General features: G+C 45.5%; 1 protein-coding gene across 1 annotated transcript in view; it reads right to left on the bottom strand.

The window, feature by feature from the left end:
• The window catches only part of LOC309566297 (proton channel OTOP3-like), a 97,048-nt gene extending 90,314 nt beyond the window's left edge, over positions 1 to 6,734 (bottom strand). Inside the window, exon 1 of the mRNA XM_082271401.1 lies at positions 6,483 to 6,734. The gene's annotated coding sequence lies outside the window, so the exon portion shown is untranslated. The remainder of the gene's footprint in view (positions 1 to 6,482) is intronic.
• Positions 6,735 to 16,725: the final 9,991 nt, after the last annotated feature.

The raw sequence follows: 16,725 nt of genomic DNA, 5'->3' as shown, positions 1-16,725 counted from the left end.
GCTTCAAAGGGAAGGCACGGTGGGGAAGGTAATATTGGGCGTATGCTATAGGCCCCCCAACCAGAGGGAGGAGGGTGAGGTGGACCTCATTTTACAGATAGGATTGGCAGCAAGGATGGGAAATGTCATTATAATGGGGGACTTTAATTATCCTGATATAGACTGGGCAGAAGGAACCGCGCATTCAGCCAAGGCTCGGCAGTTCCTAAATGTTTTGCAGGACAATTTCATGGGTCAGATGGTGAATGCACCGACAAGAAGCAATGCGGTACTTGACCTACTGATTACCAACAATACAGACCTGCTCACGGATATAGAAATACGGGACAACTTAGGGAACAGTGACCATAGGTCAATTGGTTTCAGTATTAATTACAGTAATAGGAAACACAAGGGTAATATAAGGACACTGAATTTCAAAAGAGCCAATTTCCCTAAACTGCGCTCGCTGCTAGAAAATATCAAATGGGATAGAACCCTGGGAACAAAGAACACGGAGGAAAAATGGGAGTGCTTCAAGAGCATACTTAACAAGGGGGTGGGCCAGTGCATTCCACAGGGAAATAAATTTAAAAGAGCAAAACTAAACCCTGGGTGGCTAAACTCCAACATAAAAATGTATATTAGTGCTAAAGAAAAGGCCTTCAAAAAATACAAGACTGAGGGGTCATTGGCAGCATTTAAGCATTACAAAGAGTGTAATAAGAAATGTAAAGACGAAATCAGGGCGGCTAAAATAGAACACGAGAGACATATAGCGGAGGAGAGTAAAAAGAACCCCAAGAAATTCTTTAAGTATATAAACAGTAAGAAAGCGAGGCCAGAACACATTGGCCCCATAAAAGATGATAAAGGAAAAATGGCCACTGAGGACAGAGAAAAGGCGGAAGTGTTAAATAATTTCTTTTCTTCAGTCTTCACAAAGGAATCGGGGGGCTACACGAACCCCGCTTGTAAGGCCGAACTAAATAATACACCTCAGGAAGTGCCGCCATGGCTAACAGAGGATAGACTTAGAGCTAAACTAGAGAAACTTAACATAAATAAATCACCGGGACCGGATGGCTTGCACCCAAGGGTTCTTAATGAGCTCAGCCAGGTGATTGCCAGACCATTATTCTTGATCTTTAAGGATAGTTTACAGACAGGTATGGAGCCAGCTGATTGGAAAAAAGCCAACGTGGTACCAATATTTAAAAAGGGGCCGAGATATATCCCGGGTAACTATAGGCCGGTCAGCCTAACATCAGTAGTCTGCAAAATTTTGGAGGGGATGATAAGGGACCACATACAAGACTTTAGTAATGAAAACGGTATTATAAGTAGTAATCAGCATGGATTCATGAAAAATCGTTCATGCCAAACCAATCTATTAACCTTCTACGATGAAGTGAGCTGCCACTTAGATAAAGGTAAGCCTGTGGATGTGGTGTATCTGGACCTTGCAAAGGCCTTTGACACCGTTCCCCACAAACGATTACTGTACAAACTAAGGAAGATAGGTATGGACCATAAGGTGAGTACCTGGATAGAGAACTGGCTCCAGGGGAGAGTCCAGAGGGTGGTGATTAATGGGGAGTACTCTGATTGGGCGGGTGTGGAAAGTGGGGTCCCCCAGGGTTCTGTCCTGGGACCAATCCTGTTTAATTTATTCATAAATGATCTAGAGGAGGGGATATCTAGTACAATCTCAGTATTTGCAGATGATACTAAATTAGGCATGCCAATATCTTCTAGGCAGGATGTGGAAATCTTGCAAGCAGACCTGAACAAAATAACGGAGTGGGCAACTACATGGCAGATGAGATTTAATGTAGAAAAATGTAAAGTAATGCACTTGGGGGCCAGAAACCAGAAAGCAAGCTACTCACTAGGGGGGGGGAACCTCTGGGTGAGTCTAGGATGGAAAAGGACCTGGGGGTACTGGTAGACAACAGGCTTGGAAGTGGCATGCAATGCCAAGCCGCCGCAAGCAAAGCCAACAGAATACTGGGATGTATAAAAAAGGGGATTCACTCCAGAAATAAAGAGATTATTCTCCCTCTCTACAAGACTCTGGTCCGGCCACATCTGGAGTATGCTGTCCAGTTCTGGGCACCGGTCCTCAGGAAGGATGTGCTGGAACTGGAGAAAGTCCAGAGAAGGGCAACAAAAATAATTAGGGGAATGGAGGACATCAGCTATGAGGAAAGACTACAAGCACTGAACCTATTCTCTCTGGAGAAGAGACGATTGAGGGGGGATATGATATCAATGTACAAATACTGTACTGGCGACCCTAGCATAAGGAACAAACTATTCAGAGAAAGGAGATACAATAAGACACGTGGCCACTCACTAAAACTAGAGGAAAGGCGGTTTAACCTTAAAGTGCGTAAGGGGTTCTTCACTGTAAGAGCGGTAAGGATGTGGAATTCTCTTCCACAAGCAGTCGTATCAGCGGGGAGCATTGATAGTTTCAAAAAACTATTGGATGGGCACCTTAAAGACCACAACATACAGGGGTATACAATGTACGGTTAAAAGCAAACACACACACACATCATAGGTTGAACTGGATGGACTTGTGTCTTTTTTCAGCCTCACTAACTATGTAACATAAGAGAGAGGAGTGTTCTGTAGTTCACAGAAGAGAACCTTGAATCGTTTGACATTTCATATTATGAAAAAGACAATGGGGCCCAGTGACCCCAATGATGGGGCACAATTCCTCCCAGTGACAACAATGGAGCCCAGTGACCCCAACAATGGAGCATAATTCCTCCCACTGACACCACTGATGAGGCACAATTACTTCCCACTGAAACAAACGATGGGGCATTCATTATCTATGTCCCACTGACGTTGGGACCTTTTCTACTCCCAATGACCACAGTCCGGCCCCCCTTCTGTCTGAAGGACAGTGACCTTGTCCTCCGCCGGCATGATGGCGCCATCCACTGGCTATTAAACGAAAAGACGTACAGGTACGTCATTTTGCGCAATAATGCCAGTTTGCCGCAATACACGGCGGCTGGTCGGCAAGTGGTTAACCCCTTCCCGACCACCCGCCACCTTTTTCATGCAGCAGGGTGGCTCTCCTGCACAAACCGACGTAGATCTTCATCGGTCACGCGTGGGAAGCTAGGGGGCGACATCTCGTCCCCACTCGGCAGTGGGGAAGCCGATGCACGGGGCAGGCGGCTCCGATTGCCGCCTGACACCCGCAATCGTTCCCCGCTGAGAGAGAAGGACGATCGGCTGTTGTAAAAACACAGCTGACCGTTCTTCTCCCTGGAATGATCATAGAGCTCATGTAATCCTTCTTTATAGGATCACATGTCTCTATGGTCATTTCACAAGCCACGCCCCCCCCCACAGTTAAAATCACTCCCCTAGGCTCACATTTAACCCATTTATCACCCATAATGTTAACTCCTTCCCTGCCAGTGTCATTTTTACAGTAACAGTGCATATTTTTAGCACTGATTAATGTAGTAATGTCACTGGTCCTCCCAAAAGTGTCAAAAATGTCAGTTAGGGGTCTGATCTGTCCGCCGCAATGTCGCAGTCCTGTAAAAAATTGCAGATCTCCACCATTACTAGTAAAAGAACAAAAAAAAAACAATAAAAAATGACATAAATCTTTCCCGTAGTTAGTAGACGTGATAACTTTTGCGCAAACCAATCAAAAAACGCTTATTGCATTTTTTTTTTTACCAATAATTTGTAGCAGAAAACATATTGGCCTAAAATGTTAAAAGATTTTGATTTTTAAATTATTTTTTTTGGGAATATTTTATATAGCAGAATGTGAAAAATATAGATTTTTTTTTCAGAATTGTCGCTTTTTTTTGTGTATAGCGCAAAAAATAAAAATCACACAGGTGATCAAATACCACCAAAAGAAAGCTCTATTTCTGGGAAAAAAAGGACGTAAATGTTGTTTTGCACGACCGCGCAATTGTCCGTTAAACTAACGCAGTGCTGAATCACAAAATAGGGCCTAGTCATCAAGGGGGAAAATCCTTCCGCTCTTAAAGTGGTTACAGTAAGATGAAATATAACAGATTTACTGTTTGTATCATCATGTGAAAAATCATTTTTTAAAAAGTTAAAAAAAAGTTGCGATATCATGCTCTGAAAATCATCCTACACAGTTTCTAAATGCAATATTAAAAATATGAAATTATTTTTTCAACATGAGACAGAAGTTTATTACTTTGCTGAGAAGATGTAGTTTAACCACTTGCCGACTGCCGCACGACTATTTACTGCGGCGGTCAGCCCCTCACAGGCAGAGCGATGTAGTACTACGTCGCTAGCCTGTGAGGGTCTCGGGAGCAAACGCACGCCGCCGGAGGCACGCTCCCACGCGGTCACGGATCCCCCCCCTGCATGTGTCACCGGCGGACCCGATCGTCCGCCGGTCACTCGCGATCGTCGGTGGAGAGGGAGAAAGGCAGGCGGCTGATGTAAACAAGCCGCCTGTCATTTTCCCCTGTGTAGGAATAGTGATCATACGGTTCTACTATGTAGGACCGTTGATCACTGTTCCTACACCTCAAGCCACAGCCAATCACAGTTAGAATCACGCCCCTAGGGACACACATAACCCCTCCCACTCAAAAAAAGTTAACCCCTTCACTGCCAGTGTAATTCTACAGTAACAGTGCATATGTATAGCACTGATTACTGTAGTAATGTCACTGGTAACCCCAAAAAGTGTCAAAAATGTCAGTCAAGGGTCCGATCTGTCCGCCCCAATGTCGCAGTACCGCAAAAAAAATCGCAGATCGCCGCCATTACGCGTTAAAAAAAAAACAACAAAAATGACAAAAATATTTCCCTTTGTTAGTAAACGCGATAACTTTTGCGCAAACCAATCAAAATACGCTTTTTGCGATTTTTTTTACCAAACATTTGTAGCATAAACAGGCAAAAAATTTGGGGGAGCATACCCATGTATTTCTAAAGCTGCTGCAGCTATGAACCAAAAGACATGTATATTAAAAAAGAATAGCGCGCGAATGCAAAAGAAATTACTACCAAATCTGAAGACAATCCATAAATAAAAATGGGGATTTGGTCCCACCATATGGCCATATCGTGCTCAAGCCCACTACTGCGTCAAAGTACCCCATTATCAGTGGGTCCTACACTATCCATGAAAAAGAGATGAATCCAGCCATTCTAACCCTTGGAGACAACACTCCTTGCTGGGAAAGATGTGCAAATGCACTACAGGGGACTCCTCCTATATCCACTTGATGGTGGACACTGATTGAGTAAAGGTGTGTGTGGGGGGTGGGGAGGGTTGCTCAACCTCGGTGGTCTGGTCAGACCGAATACATAATAAACAGGCAAAAAATTTGGGGGAGCATACCCATGTATTTCTAAGGCTGGATTCATCTCTTTTTCATGGATAGTGTAGGACCCACTGATAATGGGGTACTTTGACGCAGTAGTGGGCTTGAGCACGATATGGCCATATGGTGGGACCAAATCCCCATTTTTATTTATGGATTGTCTTCAGATTTGGTAGTAATTTCTTTTGCATTCGCGCGCTATTCTTTTTTAATATACATGTCTTTTGGTTCATAGCTGCAGCAGCTTTAGAAATACATGGGTATGCTCCCCCAAATTTTTTGCCTGTTTATTATGTATTCGGTCTGACCAGACCACCGAGGTTGAGCAACCCTCCCCACCCCCCACACACACCTTTACTCAATCAGTGTCCACCATCAAGTGGATATAGGAGGAGTCCCCTGTAGTGCATTTGCACATCTTTCCCAGCAAGGAGTATTATCTCCAAGGGTTAGAAAGGCTGGATTCATCTCTTTTTCATGGATAGTGTAGGACCCACTGATAATGGGGTACTTTGACGCAGTAGTGGGCTTGAGCACGATATGGCCATATGGTGGGACCAAATCCCCATTTTTATTTATGGATTGTCTTCAGATTTGGTAGTAATTTCTTTTGCATTTGCGCGCTATTCTTTTTTAATATATTTGTAGCATAAAACAAATTGGCCGAAAATGTTAAAAAATTTTGATTTTTACATTTTTTTGGGGGGAATTTCATATAAAAAAATGTGAAAAATATTGTTATTTTTGCAAAATTGACGCTATTTTTTTGTTTATAGCGCATGATCAAAAAATCGCACAGGTGATCAAATACCACCAAAAGAAAGCTCTGTTTGTGGGAAAAAAAGGACGTCAAATTCGTTTAGGTACAGCGTCGCACTACCGCGCAATTGTCCTTTAAAGTCACGCAGTGCCGAATTGCAAAATACCCCCTGGTCAGGAAGGGGGTAAAATCTTCTGGGGCTTAAGTGGTTAATAACTCTTGGAACTAAAACAAGATGTGTTTTACTCAATACTTAATTTATGTATCAAATTAAAATGTTCATTTAATAAAATGAAAAAAAAAAAGCTGAATCAGCAGAAATATGTATACATCCGAAATGTTCTACTGTTATGTAATTATTATTAGTTGATTACCTGTATGTCTTTATCTCCTAGATACATGAAGAAAACAAGTGCCCACCTGCAATAATTCCTGCGCAGCTTTTCCAGTCTTCCAGGAGCTGTGTGTGGCCGTAGTGTCAGGTTCCTACAAGTCGTCTGAGTCTGCTCCTTCCCTCTGCCCTGTAAGGCAGCGTCTGAGTTTCATTGATTTTCTCTTGTTTGCTTTCTAAATAATCTTCTCATTGCTTTTGCAAGTATCCCATTAATTTCCAAGCATAAAAAGAGCCGCTTTGCGTCTATTGGCGGCTGTGCCATGTAAGGAATGGTAGTGACCTGCCCTAAGGCTGGAACATCTAATTCACAGTATACAGCTAATTACCATGCTGATGAATGCTGATATACACGTGACATGAAAAGGTATAAAACGATGACGCTCTCCGGTATCACTGCTTACAAACTCGGCATGCCATCAGTGCCAGAGTTTCATCGATTTTAAAGCGTGTTTATGCACTTGACCTCCGGAAGATTTGACCAGGCCATTTTTTGCTATAAGGCACTGCATTACTTTAACTGACAATTGCGCGGTCATGCAACACTGTACATAAATGAAGCATATAAAATGTTTACCCACAAATAGAGCTTTCTTTTGGTGGTATTTGATCATCGCTGGGTTTTTTATTTTTTGTGTGCTAAAAACAAAAAAAACAAACAAATAATATTTTTTGCTTTCTGCCAGGGGCGGACTGAGCAGTCAGGCACTTTGGATGTGGTCATAGGGCCCGGCCGGGAAGGGGGCCCGCTGCTCAGTACAGAATATATTCAGAGACAACATCGGGCTATCGGGGCTACATAAATGGGAGGAGGGGAGGAGCCTGGCGGCCAGTGCTACTTCCGTGGGAGGAGGGGCCCGGCGCTGCCTACTTCACTTTTGTGCCAGATGCAGGGCAGAGTGACACCATCGGCTTGAAGACTCCACCCCCTCTCCTCAGCCGTCAAAGCATAGATCACTGGATCCTGAAAAAAAAAAAATCCCTCCTTCCATCTGGGCGGTGGCAGAGAGAGGGACAGGAATGCCTCCAGTTAAGCGGCATACAGACCATGGCCGCTGAACTGGAGGGAATGTGAGATGAAAGGGAGCCCAGGGGAGAGCCTGGAGCTGATCTAGATGAGGGGGAGGAGCCTGGAGACTAGGTGGCGGAGCCTAGAGCTAAGTCAGGACAGGGGGAGGAGCCGAGAGAGACAAGCAGGGAGCCTGAAGATGGGGGGGAGGGCCTGGAGACTAGGTGGAGGAGCCTAGAGCTAAGTCAGGACAGGGGGAGGAGCCGAGAGAGACAAGCAGGGAGCCTGAAGACAAGGGGGGAGGAGCCTGGAGCTGAGTGAGATGAGGGAGAGGAGTCTGGAGATGAGTGAGACCAGGTGGAGGGGCGCAGTGGCACTGGTACCATCACAGATGAAGATTTCTCCATACCATCTCTGGAAGGTAGGGCATACAACCTGCTTTTATCTTTATGTTGTCAGAATCTGGCTGTGAATATTATTGTACCAGCCGTTCCTTGTGCCACTCCCGCAGTCTCTTACTGCCCCTTGTGCCATGCCCACAGTCTCTGACCGCCCCTTGTGCCATGCCCTCAGTCTCTGACTGCCCCTTATGCCATGCCCGCAGTCTCTGACCACCCCTTGTGCCATGCCTGCAGTCTCTGACCACCCCTTGTGCCATGCCCATAGTCTCTGACCGCCCCTTGTGCCATGCCCGCAGTCTCTGACCGCCCCATGTGCCATGCCCTCAGTTTCTGACCACCCCTTGTGCCATGCCTGCAGTCTATGACCGCCCCTTATGCCATGCCCGCAGTCTATGACCGCCCCTTGTGTCATGCCCGTAGTCTCTGACTGCCCCTTGTGCCATGCCCGCAGTCTCTGACCGCCCCTTGTGCCATGCCCGCAGTCTCTGACCACCCCTTGTGCCATGCTTACAGTCTTTGACCACCCCTTTTGCCATGCCCGCAGTCTTTGACCACCCCTTGTGCCATGCCCACAGTCTCTGACTGCCCCTTGTGCCATGCCCGCAGTCTCTGACCACCCCTTGTGCCATGCTTTCAGTCTCTTACCACCCCTTGTGCGATGCCCGCAGTCTCTGACCACCCCTTGCGCCATGCTTACAGTCTTTGACTACCCCTTTTGTCATGCCCGCAGTCTCTGATCGCCCCTTGTGCCATGCCCACAGTCTCTGACCGCCCCTTGTGCCATGCCCGCAGTTTCTGACCACCCCTTGTGCCATGCCCTCAGTCTCCGATCGCCCCTTGTGCCATGACCACAGTCTCTGACTGCCCCTTGTGCCATGCCCGCAGTCTGTGACTGCCCCTTGTGTCATGCCCTTAGTTGCTCACTACCCCCTGTGCCATGCCCTCAGGCACTGACTGCCCCTTGAGCCACGCCCACAGTCTCTGACTGCCCCTTGTGCCATGCCCGCAGCCTGTGACCGCCCCTTATGCCATGCCCGCACTTTCTGACTGCCCCTTGTGCCATGCCCGCAGTCTCTGATCACCCCTTGTGCCATGCCCACAGTCTCTGACCACCCCTTGTGCCATGCTCACAGTCTTTGACCACCCCTTGTGCCATGCCCGCAGTCTCTGACCACCCCTTGTGCCATGCCCGCAGTCTCTGACCGCTTCTTGTGCCATGCCCGCAGTCTCTAAACGCCCCTTGTGCTATGCCCTCATTCTCTGACCACCCCTTGAGCCATGCCCACAGTCTCTGACTGCCCCTTGTGCCATGCCCGAAGTCTGTGACTGCCCCTTGTGCCATGCCCGCAGCCTGTGACCGCCCCTTGTGCCATGCCTGCAGTCTCTGACCGTCCCTTGTGCCATGCCCGCAGTTCCTGACAGCTCATTGCGCCAATGCCTGCAGTCTCTGACCGTCCCTTGTGCCATGTCCGCAGTCTCTTACCATTCCTTGTGCCATGTATGCAGTCAATGACTGTCTCTTGTGCCATGTATGCAGTCTCTGATCGTCTCTTGCGCCATGTATGCACTCTCTGATCGTCTCGTGTGCCATGTATGCAGTCTCTGATCATCTCTTGTTCCATGTATTCAGTCTCTGACCATCTCTTGTGCCATGTATTCAGTCTATGACCATCTCTTGTGCCATGTATGCAGACCCTGATCTTCTCTTATGCCATGTATGCAGTCTCTGACCATCTCTTGTTCCATGTATTCAGTCTATGACCATCTCTTGTGCCATGTATGCAGACCCTGATCTTCTCTTATGCCATGTATGCAGTCACTGACCATCTCTTGTGCCATGTATGCCGGTGGTTTTATGGTAATGCACTATCCAGCTTCTTATTTATCTACATGTGAACTGGGCAATATTCTGAGGATTTTGAAGAACCATACCAGATAGGGGGATCATAGGCCTTTTGTGTCTATCCTCATCTGGGTATCCGTGATCCAACATCCTGTTCTGAGCTGTGGGCCGGTCTGGAACCTGTATGAATTATACTGAACCGGAGGGTTTTGGTTCTTAAAACAGATCTTCCCACATCCTGGGGCCAATCCATCCCAAAGGGCTCTTGATATATATGCTGATTCCAACACCTCTTTCTGGTTAGCTGCCACCTGATTTCTGTGTGTGGACACCTTGAGGGTGCATGCAGCACTGAATATCGCATGCGGTGTGAATCCATTCAACATCAATATACTTGTGTTGGTATATTATCCAAAATATTAAGGACTCAGAGACTTTTGTTTTAAATGCACCTTATAGCACCATGCACTTTCACATTATAGGCGGAGTGAATCCTATTGTGTTTTAGATACATACTGTATATTGTTATACAATCGTTATCATTAGTGTCACTGAGATACCATTGTTATGCACCTTAGCACTATGCACTTTTTCTTTTTTTATTGTTAATTGCATAAGGTCACACAGATTTTATATTCCAATTTTTATTATTTTATATTGTATATTTTTATATGTTTTTTCATCCCAAACATTTTTTGAGTGCACTAGCATACATACACTTCACATTGTTCTCTCCCACAGTTCAGGGAGTTCTAGGTGCTGGTCTTATGTTAGCACATCCTATATTTTACATTTACTTTACCCCCTTAATGACCAGGGCATTTTTTGCCATTCGGCACTCCGTTACTTTAACCACTTAAGCCCCAGCCCTATTTCGGACACTTTTTGTTTACAAGTTAAATCAGTATTTTTTCCTAGAAAACTACTTAGAACCCCCAAACATTACATATATTTTTTAGCAAAGACTCTGGAGAATAAAATGGCGGTCATTGCAATATTTTTTGTCACGCGGTATTTACGCAGCGGTCTTTAAAACGCCATTTTTTTGGAAAAATTTTGAAAAATCACATTTCACTGCATTTAAAAAAAACTAAACAGTAAGGGTAGCCAATTTTTTTTGGGATATTGTGAAATATGATGTCACGCCGAGTAAATAGATACCCAACATGTTATGGTTTAAAATTGCGCACACCCGTGGAATGGCGACAAACTACGGTCAATAGAGATCTCAATTAGCAAAGCTTTAAAATTTTTTAACGGTTACCAGTTTAGAGTTAGAGTGTAGCTTTTTTTTAAATTATTGCTCACGCTCTGGCGATCGAGGCGATACCTCACATGTGTGGTTTGAACAGTGATTTCATTTGCGGCTTGACTTCCATATGCGTTTTCTTTCGTGCGCGAGCTAACGGTGACGGGGGCGGCTAATATTTTTTTTTTCTTCCTATTTATTTTATTTTTTTTATCAGGTTTTTTAAAAAAAATCTGATCACTTTTATTGCTGTCACAAGCAATGTAAACATCCCTTGTGACAGCAATAAGCAGTGACAGGTACTCTTTATGGAGAGATCGGGGGTCTAAAAGACCCCAAACCCCTCCCCTACACTTCAATGTATTCAAAACGCAGAAAACGGCATTTTTGAATACAGCCGTTTTTTGAATTTGCCGCCTTTAGCAGCAGAGTAACCCAGACGTAACGTCATGGACGGGTTACATCATCGGAGACCCGATCAAAGCCACATACGGCTTAGATCGGGACTCCATCCAGCCGGCGGACGTGTCGGCTGGGTGCTCGGGTCTCCCGGTGGGACGTCCCCTCCCGCTCGCCGGGGTAACGATCGAGCGGCTCCCGAGCCGCATCGGTCGTTACCACCAGAAAGCCTACCTCCGGCTCTAAACAACGGTACAGGGGTGATGCCTCTAACTAGAGGCATCACCTCAGTATAACCCTGCAGTCTGCCGACGTAAATATACGTTACTTTGCGGTAAGTGGTTAACTGACAATTGCGCGGTCGTGCGACGCTGTACCCAAATAAAATTTGAAGTCCTTTTTTTCCCCACAAATAGAGCTTTCTTTTGGTTTTTTGATCACCTCTGACATTTTTGACACTTTTGGGGGGACCAGTGACATTACTACAGTAATCAGTGCTAAAAATATGCGCTGTTACTGTAATAATGACACTGGCAGGGAAGAGGTTAACACCAGGGGCGATCAAAGGGTTAAATGTATGCCTAGGGGGTGTTTTTTAACTGGGAGGGGGTTATGGAATCAACATAGGGACCTGTGTTCCTAAATAGGAAGAACACAGGGGCCCTGTGTTGAATGCTGACAGAACGTTCTGTCTCCCCCAGAGAGGGATAGCAGGTGGCCGGTGGCAATTGTGGCTGCCGACCCCGCAGATCAGCTTCCCCTCGCATGAATCCCGAGGAGCGACGTATGGGTACAGCGATTCACGCAGCCAAACCACGTTGCCGCAGAATATCTGCGGCGGGTGGTCGGCAAGAGGTTAAACTAGATTTGTTTTATATATATTTTTTTATACTAGTAATGGCGTCGATCAGCGACTTATAGCGGGACAGCGACATTGCAGTGGACAATCTGACACTAGACACTTTTTGGGAACCAGTGACAGTAATGCAGTGATCAGTGCTAAAAATATGCACTGTTGCTATACTGACACTGGCTGTGAAGGCGTTAAACATCTAGGGTGATCAAAGGGTTCAAGTGGTTGTAAAGACAGAAGGTTTTTTATCTTAAAGCGGAGTTCCGGGCACAGATCTCATTTTTTGCTGAACATACCCCCGGGACAGTCAGGGCTAGCACATTCCACAATGGCTAGCCTCTGATCTGTCCCGGTTTGCACTTACCTGTAAGAAGAAATACTTACTTTGAAAATTTCTTCCACAGCGTTTCCATCTCTCTTGTGGGCAGCTGAAGACGGCGCGGTCCTCTTCGGTGTCTTCTTCCGCGTCTTCTTCTCCCAGAATGCGCCGCACCGGCCCCTCTCGTCACTTCCGGTGCGGCGTCGCCCGGAAGTGACGTGCGGGGCCGGTGCCGTCGCATTGATTCCTGGGAGCGATGACTTTCAGCTCCCAGGAATCATCGCGAGGCAGGAAGTGACGGGGTGAGCCTCGGCGCTGGAGGAGGAAGTACCCTGAGGTGAGTATTTACGATCTTCGATTACAAGGTGAGTGTACAAAAAAAAAAATATAACTATCCAATTCCTTTTCAGGTTATGTGTAGCTAGCGGAGGGGCACAAAAAAAAAAATACAGATTTTGTGCCCGGAACTCCGCTTTAATGCATTTTATAAAAAACTTTCTGTGTGCAGAAGTACCTCTAATACTTACCTGAGCCCATTGCGATCCTCGGTCGTCCAGGACTCTCCCTCCCAATTGGCTGAGACACGGCAGTGAGGCCATTGGCTTCTGCGGCTGTCAATTAAATTCAGTTAGCCAATCAGGAGAGAGAGGGGCGGGCCAAACTGCGGCTCCGTGTCTTAATGAACACACAGAGCAGCAGCTCGGCTCAGGTGCCCCTATAGCAAGCTGCCTGCTTTGGGCCACTCTGCAGGATGGAGGGGCCAGGAGTGCAGTGAGGGGCCAGAGAAGAGGACGATCTGGGCTGCTCTGTGCAAAACCATTACACAGAGCAGGTAAGTATAACATGTTTGTTATTTTTAAAGAAAAAAAAAACAAGACTTTTGTATCCTTTTAAATGTGTTCCGAACCAGTGTCTTTGTGTACACTGTGCTGCTTTTACTATGGTATGTGCTGGATTTTATTCCCTGCTATGCAGGGAAACAAAATCCACCGCATCCCTGCTGACAGGACGAAGCTCTGCCTTGTTTACTTAGGCAGAGCTTAGTCCAGCATGTGTCCTCGCCAATCAGCGAGTGTCTGCGGACATCCATTGACCAACACCCACTGATCGACATCTGCTGTGACTAATCGTGTGTGTGCACCCCCTACCAGAAAGTGCAGGATCACGTATATACAGGCATACCCCACTTTAAGTACACAATGGGACCAGAGCATGGATGTAAAATGAAAATGTACTTAAAGTGAAGCAATACATTTTTTCACTTCTCAATGCATTTAAATACATTAACTCTATGGGAAATCTTGGTCCGCTTGACATGGCACTGCTCCCAAACCATAAGTGACAGGGAGACCAAACTTGGGGAGCACATTAAGGGGACACAGGACTACAACATTATAGATTACCTAGGCAAGCTGGCCGACCCCAAAATCAGATATGTTGTAGTCCTGTGTCCCCTCTCAGTGCTCCCCAAGTTTGATGTGCCCCTGTCACTTATGGTTCTGGAGCAGTGCCATTTCAAGCTGACCAAGATTTCCCATAGACGCCAATGTAAATGATGGGGAGCAGTGCCCTGTCAAGTTGATTGAAATTTCCCATAGACGCCAATGTTAAAGACAGGGAGCAGTACCATGTCAAGCTGACCAAGATTTCCCATAGATGCCATTGTTAAAAAACCGGGAGCAGTTCCATGGCAAGCTGACCAAGATTTCCCATAGACGCCAATGTGTCTGTACTTTCAAGTGTACATAAAGTGAGGGTATGCCTGTATACGTGATTCTGCACAGAAGGTCCACCCTGTAGCAGTAAATCTATTATAGGGCGGTCGACAAACAGTTAAACCTAAAACTTCTTTATAGGTTTTGGTATAATGCGAACGTTATAACCTCTTGCTTGATTTTTTTGTTGTTCTATGTGTCCCACGTGAAAGACAGAACAAGATCTGAGTTAAAGTCTCAAAGGTGGAAATCTCACCTTTGGCAGTCGTCAATGGAGCAGGAGAGTCCCTAAAGCAGGGGTGTTAAATTCAGTTTCATCAAGGGCCACATCAGCATTATGATTGCCCTCAAATGGCCGATTGCATCTGTAATACTTAGTGTCCAGAGTATCCCAAACCCCTTAAATCAGATGTTTAGAGTCCACTCCCACCCTCTCTTACATCCAAGTGCACCCCCTTACCTTGTGTTGCTGCTGGGAAGAAGTTGGTGGCAGAGCTGGGAAGCAGAAAGTGCAGGGTCTGCAGGAGGCCCAAAGGAGGGCTGGAGCTCTAATGCAGCTCCAGGAGAGGGCCACATGAAATGGACTAGAGGGCCAGATTTGGCCCGTGGGCCTTGTGTTTGACACATGTGCCCTAAAGGAACATTTAGGGATGAGCAGAGTTTTGGCAAATATAATTTCACCACCAAATAACTGATTTTGCTGAAGCAGAAACAAAATATGCTTAAAAAAAATCGACTCCTTGTTTTAGTTTATAAAAGCCAAACTCCGGAATGGAGAAAAAAATCCTTGTGGTCCCCCCTGCCTACAGTGGGAGGGAACCTATGGGAGTGAGGCGTAAGGTAAGTATAACCTCTTATCACTGTACACCTAGACTTAGCCTCCGTTCACATTAGGTCGCTCCGACTTAGGGGGCGACCTGTGAAGTCGCGTGCAGCGCGACTTCGGCGCAACTTGCACAGACTTCACATAAAGGAAGTCAATGCAAGTCGCCTCCAGGTCGCCCCCGAAGTAGTACAGGACCCTTTTTCTAAATCGGAGCGACTTGTGTCGCTCCTATTAGAACGGCTCCTGTACTACACAATGGGAGCGTAAGGACCGCGACTTGTCAGGCTGACAAGTCGCGGTCCAAGTCGTACCAGTGTGAATGTGAGCAGTTATCCTTTGCAGTGTGTAAGGAAGGGGGGCACTACAAGGTAATGATGCACCAAAATTCTGGCCACCAAAAATCATTGCTTGGAAAGTGTTGTGTCAAAATCAAAAAAGGTGCCGATAATGGCTGCTGAAAACGCCTGTGATTTAGCCGTGATTTTACCATGGTGTGTGTTTCATAGGTCATGTGACTAATGCATCAAGAACACAATACGGGTGCATTTTTTATGTGTTCTTGCTGCATTTTCAGTTCATTTCAATGGGGAGGTGCTAAACAAATATGCACCAAAAACACAGCAAGCAGGATTTTTAACACCACTTCAAAAGGTGCCGATAATGGCTATCAATAAATGTATATTCATTCAAATTTCTAATAATTAAAAAGTCGAACATAATAAAATTATTTATAAAAATATATATTTAAAAAAAAAAAGTTAATTTCAGTTTTGGTCAAGTGCATCCTGAATTTTTGGTTTTGGCTTCGGCACCAGAATTTTTATTTCGGTACACCACTACTAGAAGTGCAATTTTTTTTATTGTGTCAAGAATCAGGCTTTAAGGTTTTTTATTTGGTGTATAAAGTAGTTAATATATTTAGGGGAATAATTAAAAATCATTGAATGTGCAGTCATTTTCACCAACAACTTTTCATTTCATTTTTACTGTCTGTTTTTTGTCTGTAAAAAAGTAAAATAATTAGGCTAATTAGGGTAAATTTTGTCACAAGAACAAGTCCAGGATAGTTGAAAAGAGCTCTCATATCCCTCGGATGCCATAATTAACCACGTCAGCCTCGGCGACGTACCAGTACGTCGTGGGATTGAAGTGGTTATGCCATACTATATGTTTTTTTTCAGCTGTTGATGAATCCCCCTCCCCCCTTCCGCCACCTTTCGCCACCTTCCTCGGCTCTCTGGTAGTACCTGGTGGGCTGGAACGGAAGCCATCTGACCATAGAGATGTCTGAGGACTGTAACATCCCTGATAATCTCCATAGTCTAAGAAATTGGAAGCAACAAATATTTTGTCACTTCCAGTTTTGCCAGGAAGTAAACAAAAGATTACTGGCTTTGGAAAGCATCAAATCAAATCAATGTAATGCTTTTAAGAGCAGAGGCGAGATCTGGGCAGAGTTGTATAAAGTACTCGAAACCCATACTTGAGTAGAAGTGGAAGTGCTCGATCAAAAAGTGACTTGAGTAGAAGTACTAAAGTATTCAACATTTTTTCTACTTAAGTATTGCAAGTAGTTTTTTTTTTAAATTTTGCTACTCAAGTACTGAAAGTA

This window comes from Pelophylax lessonae, assembly GCF_965119305.1.
Source record: "Pelophylax lessonae genome assembly, chromosome: 11".
Lineage (NCBI taxonomy): Eukaryota > Metazoa > Chordata > Amphibia > Anura > Ranidae > Pelophylax > Pelophylax lessonae.
This window is presented reverse-complemented; position numbering and strand designations above follow the sequence as displayed.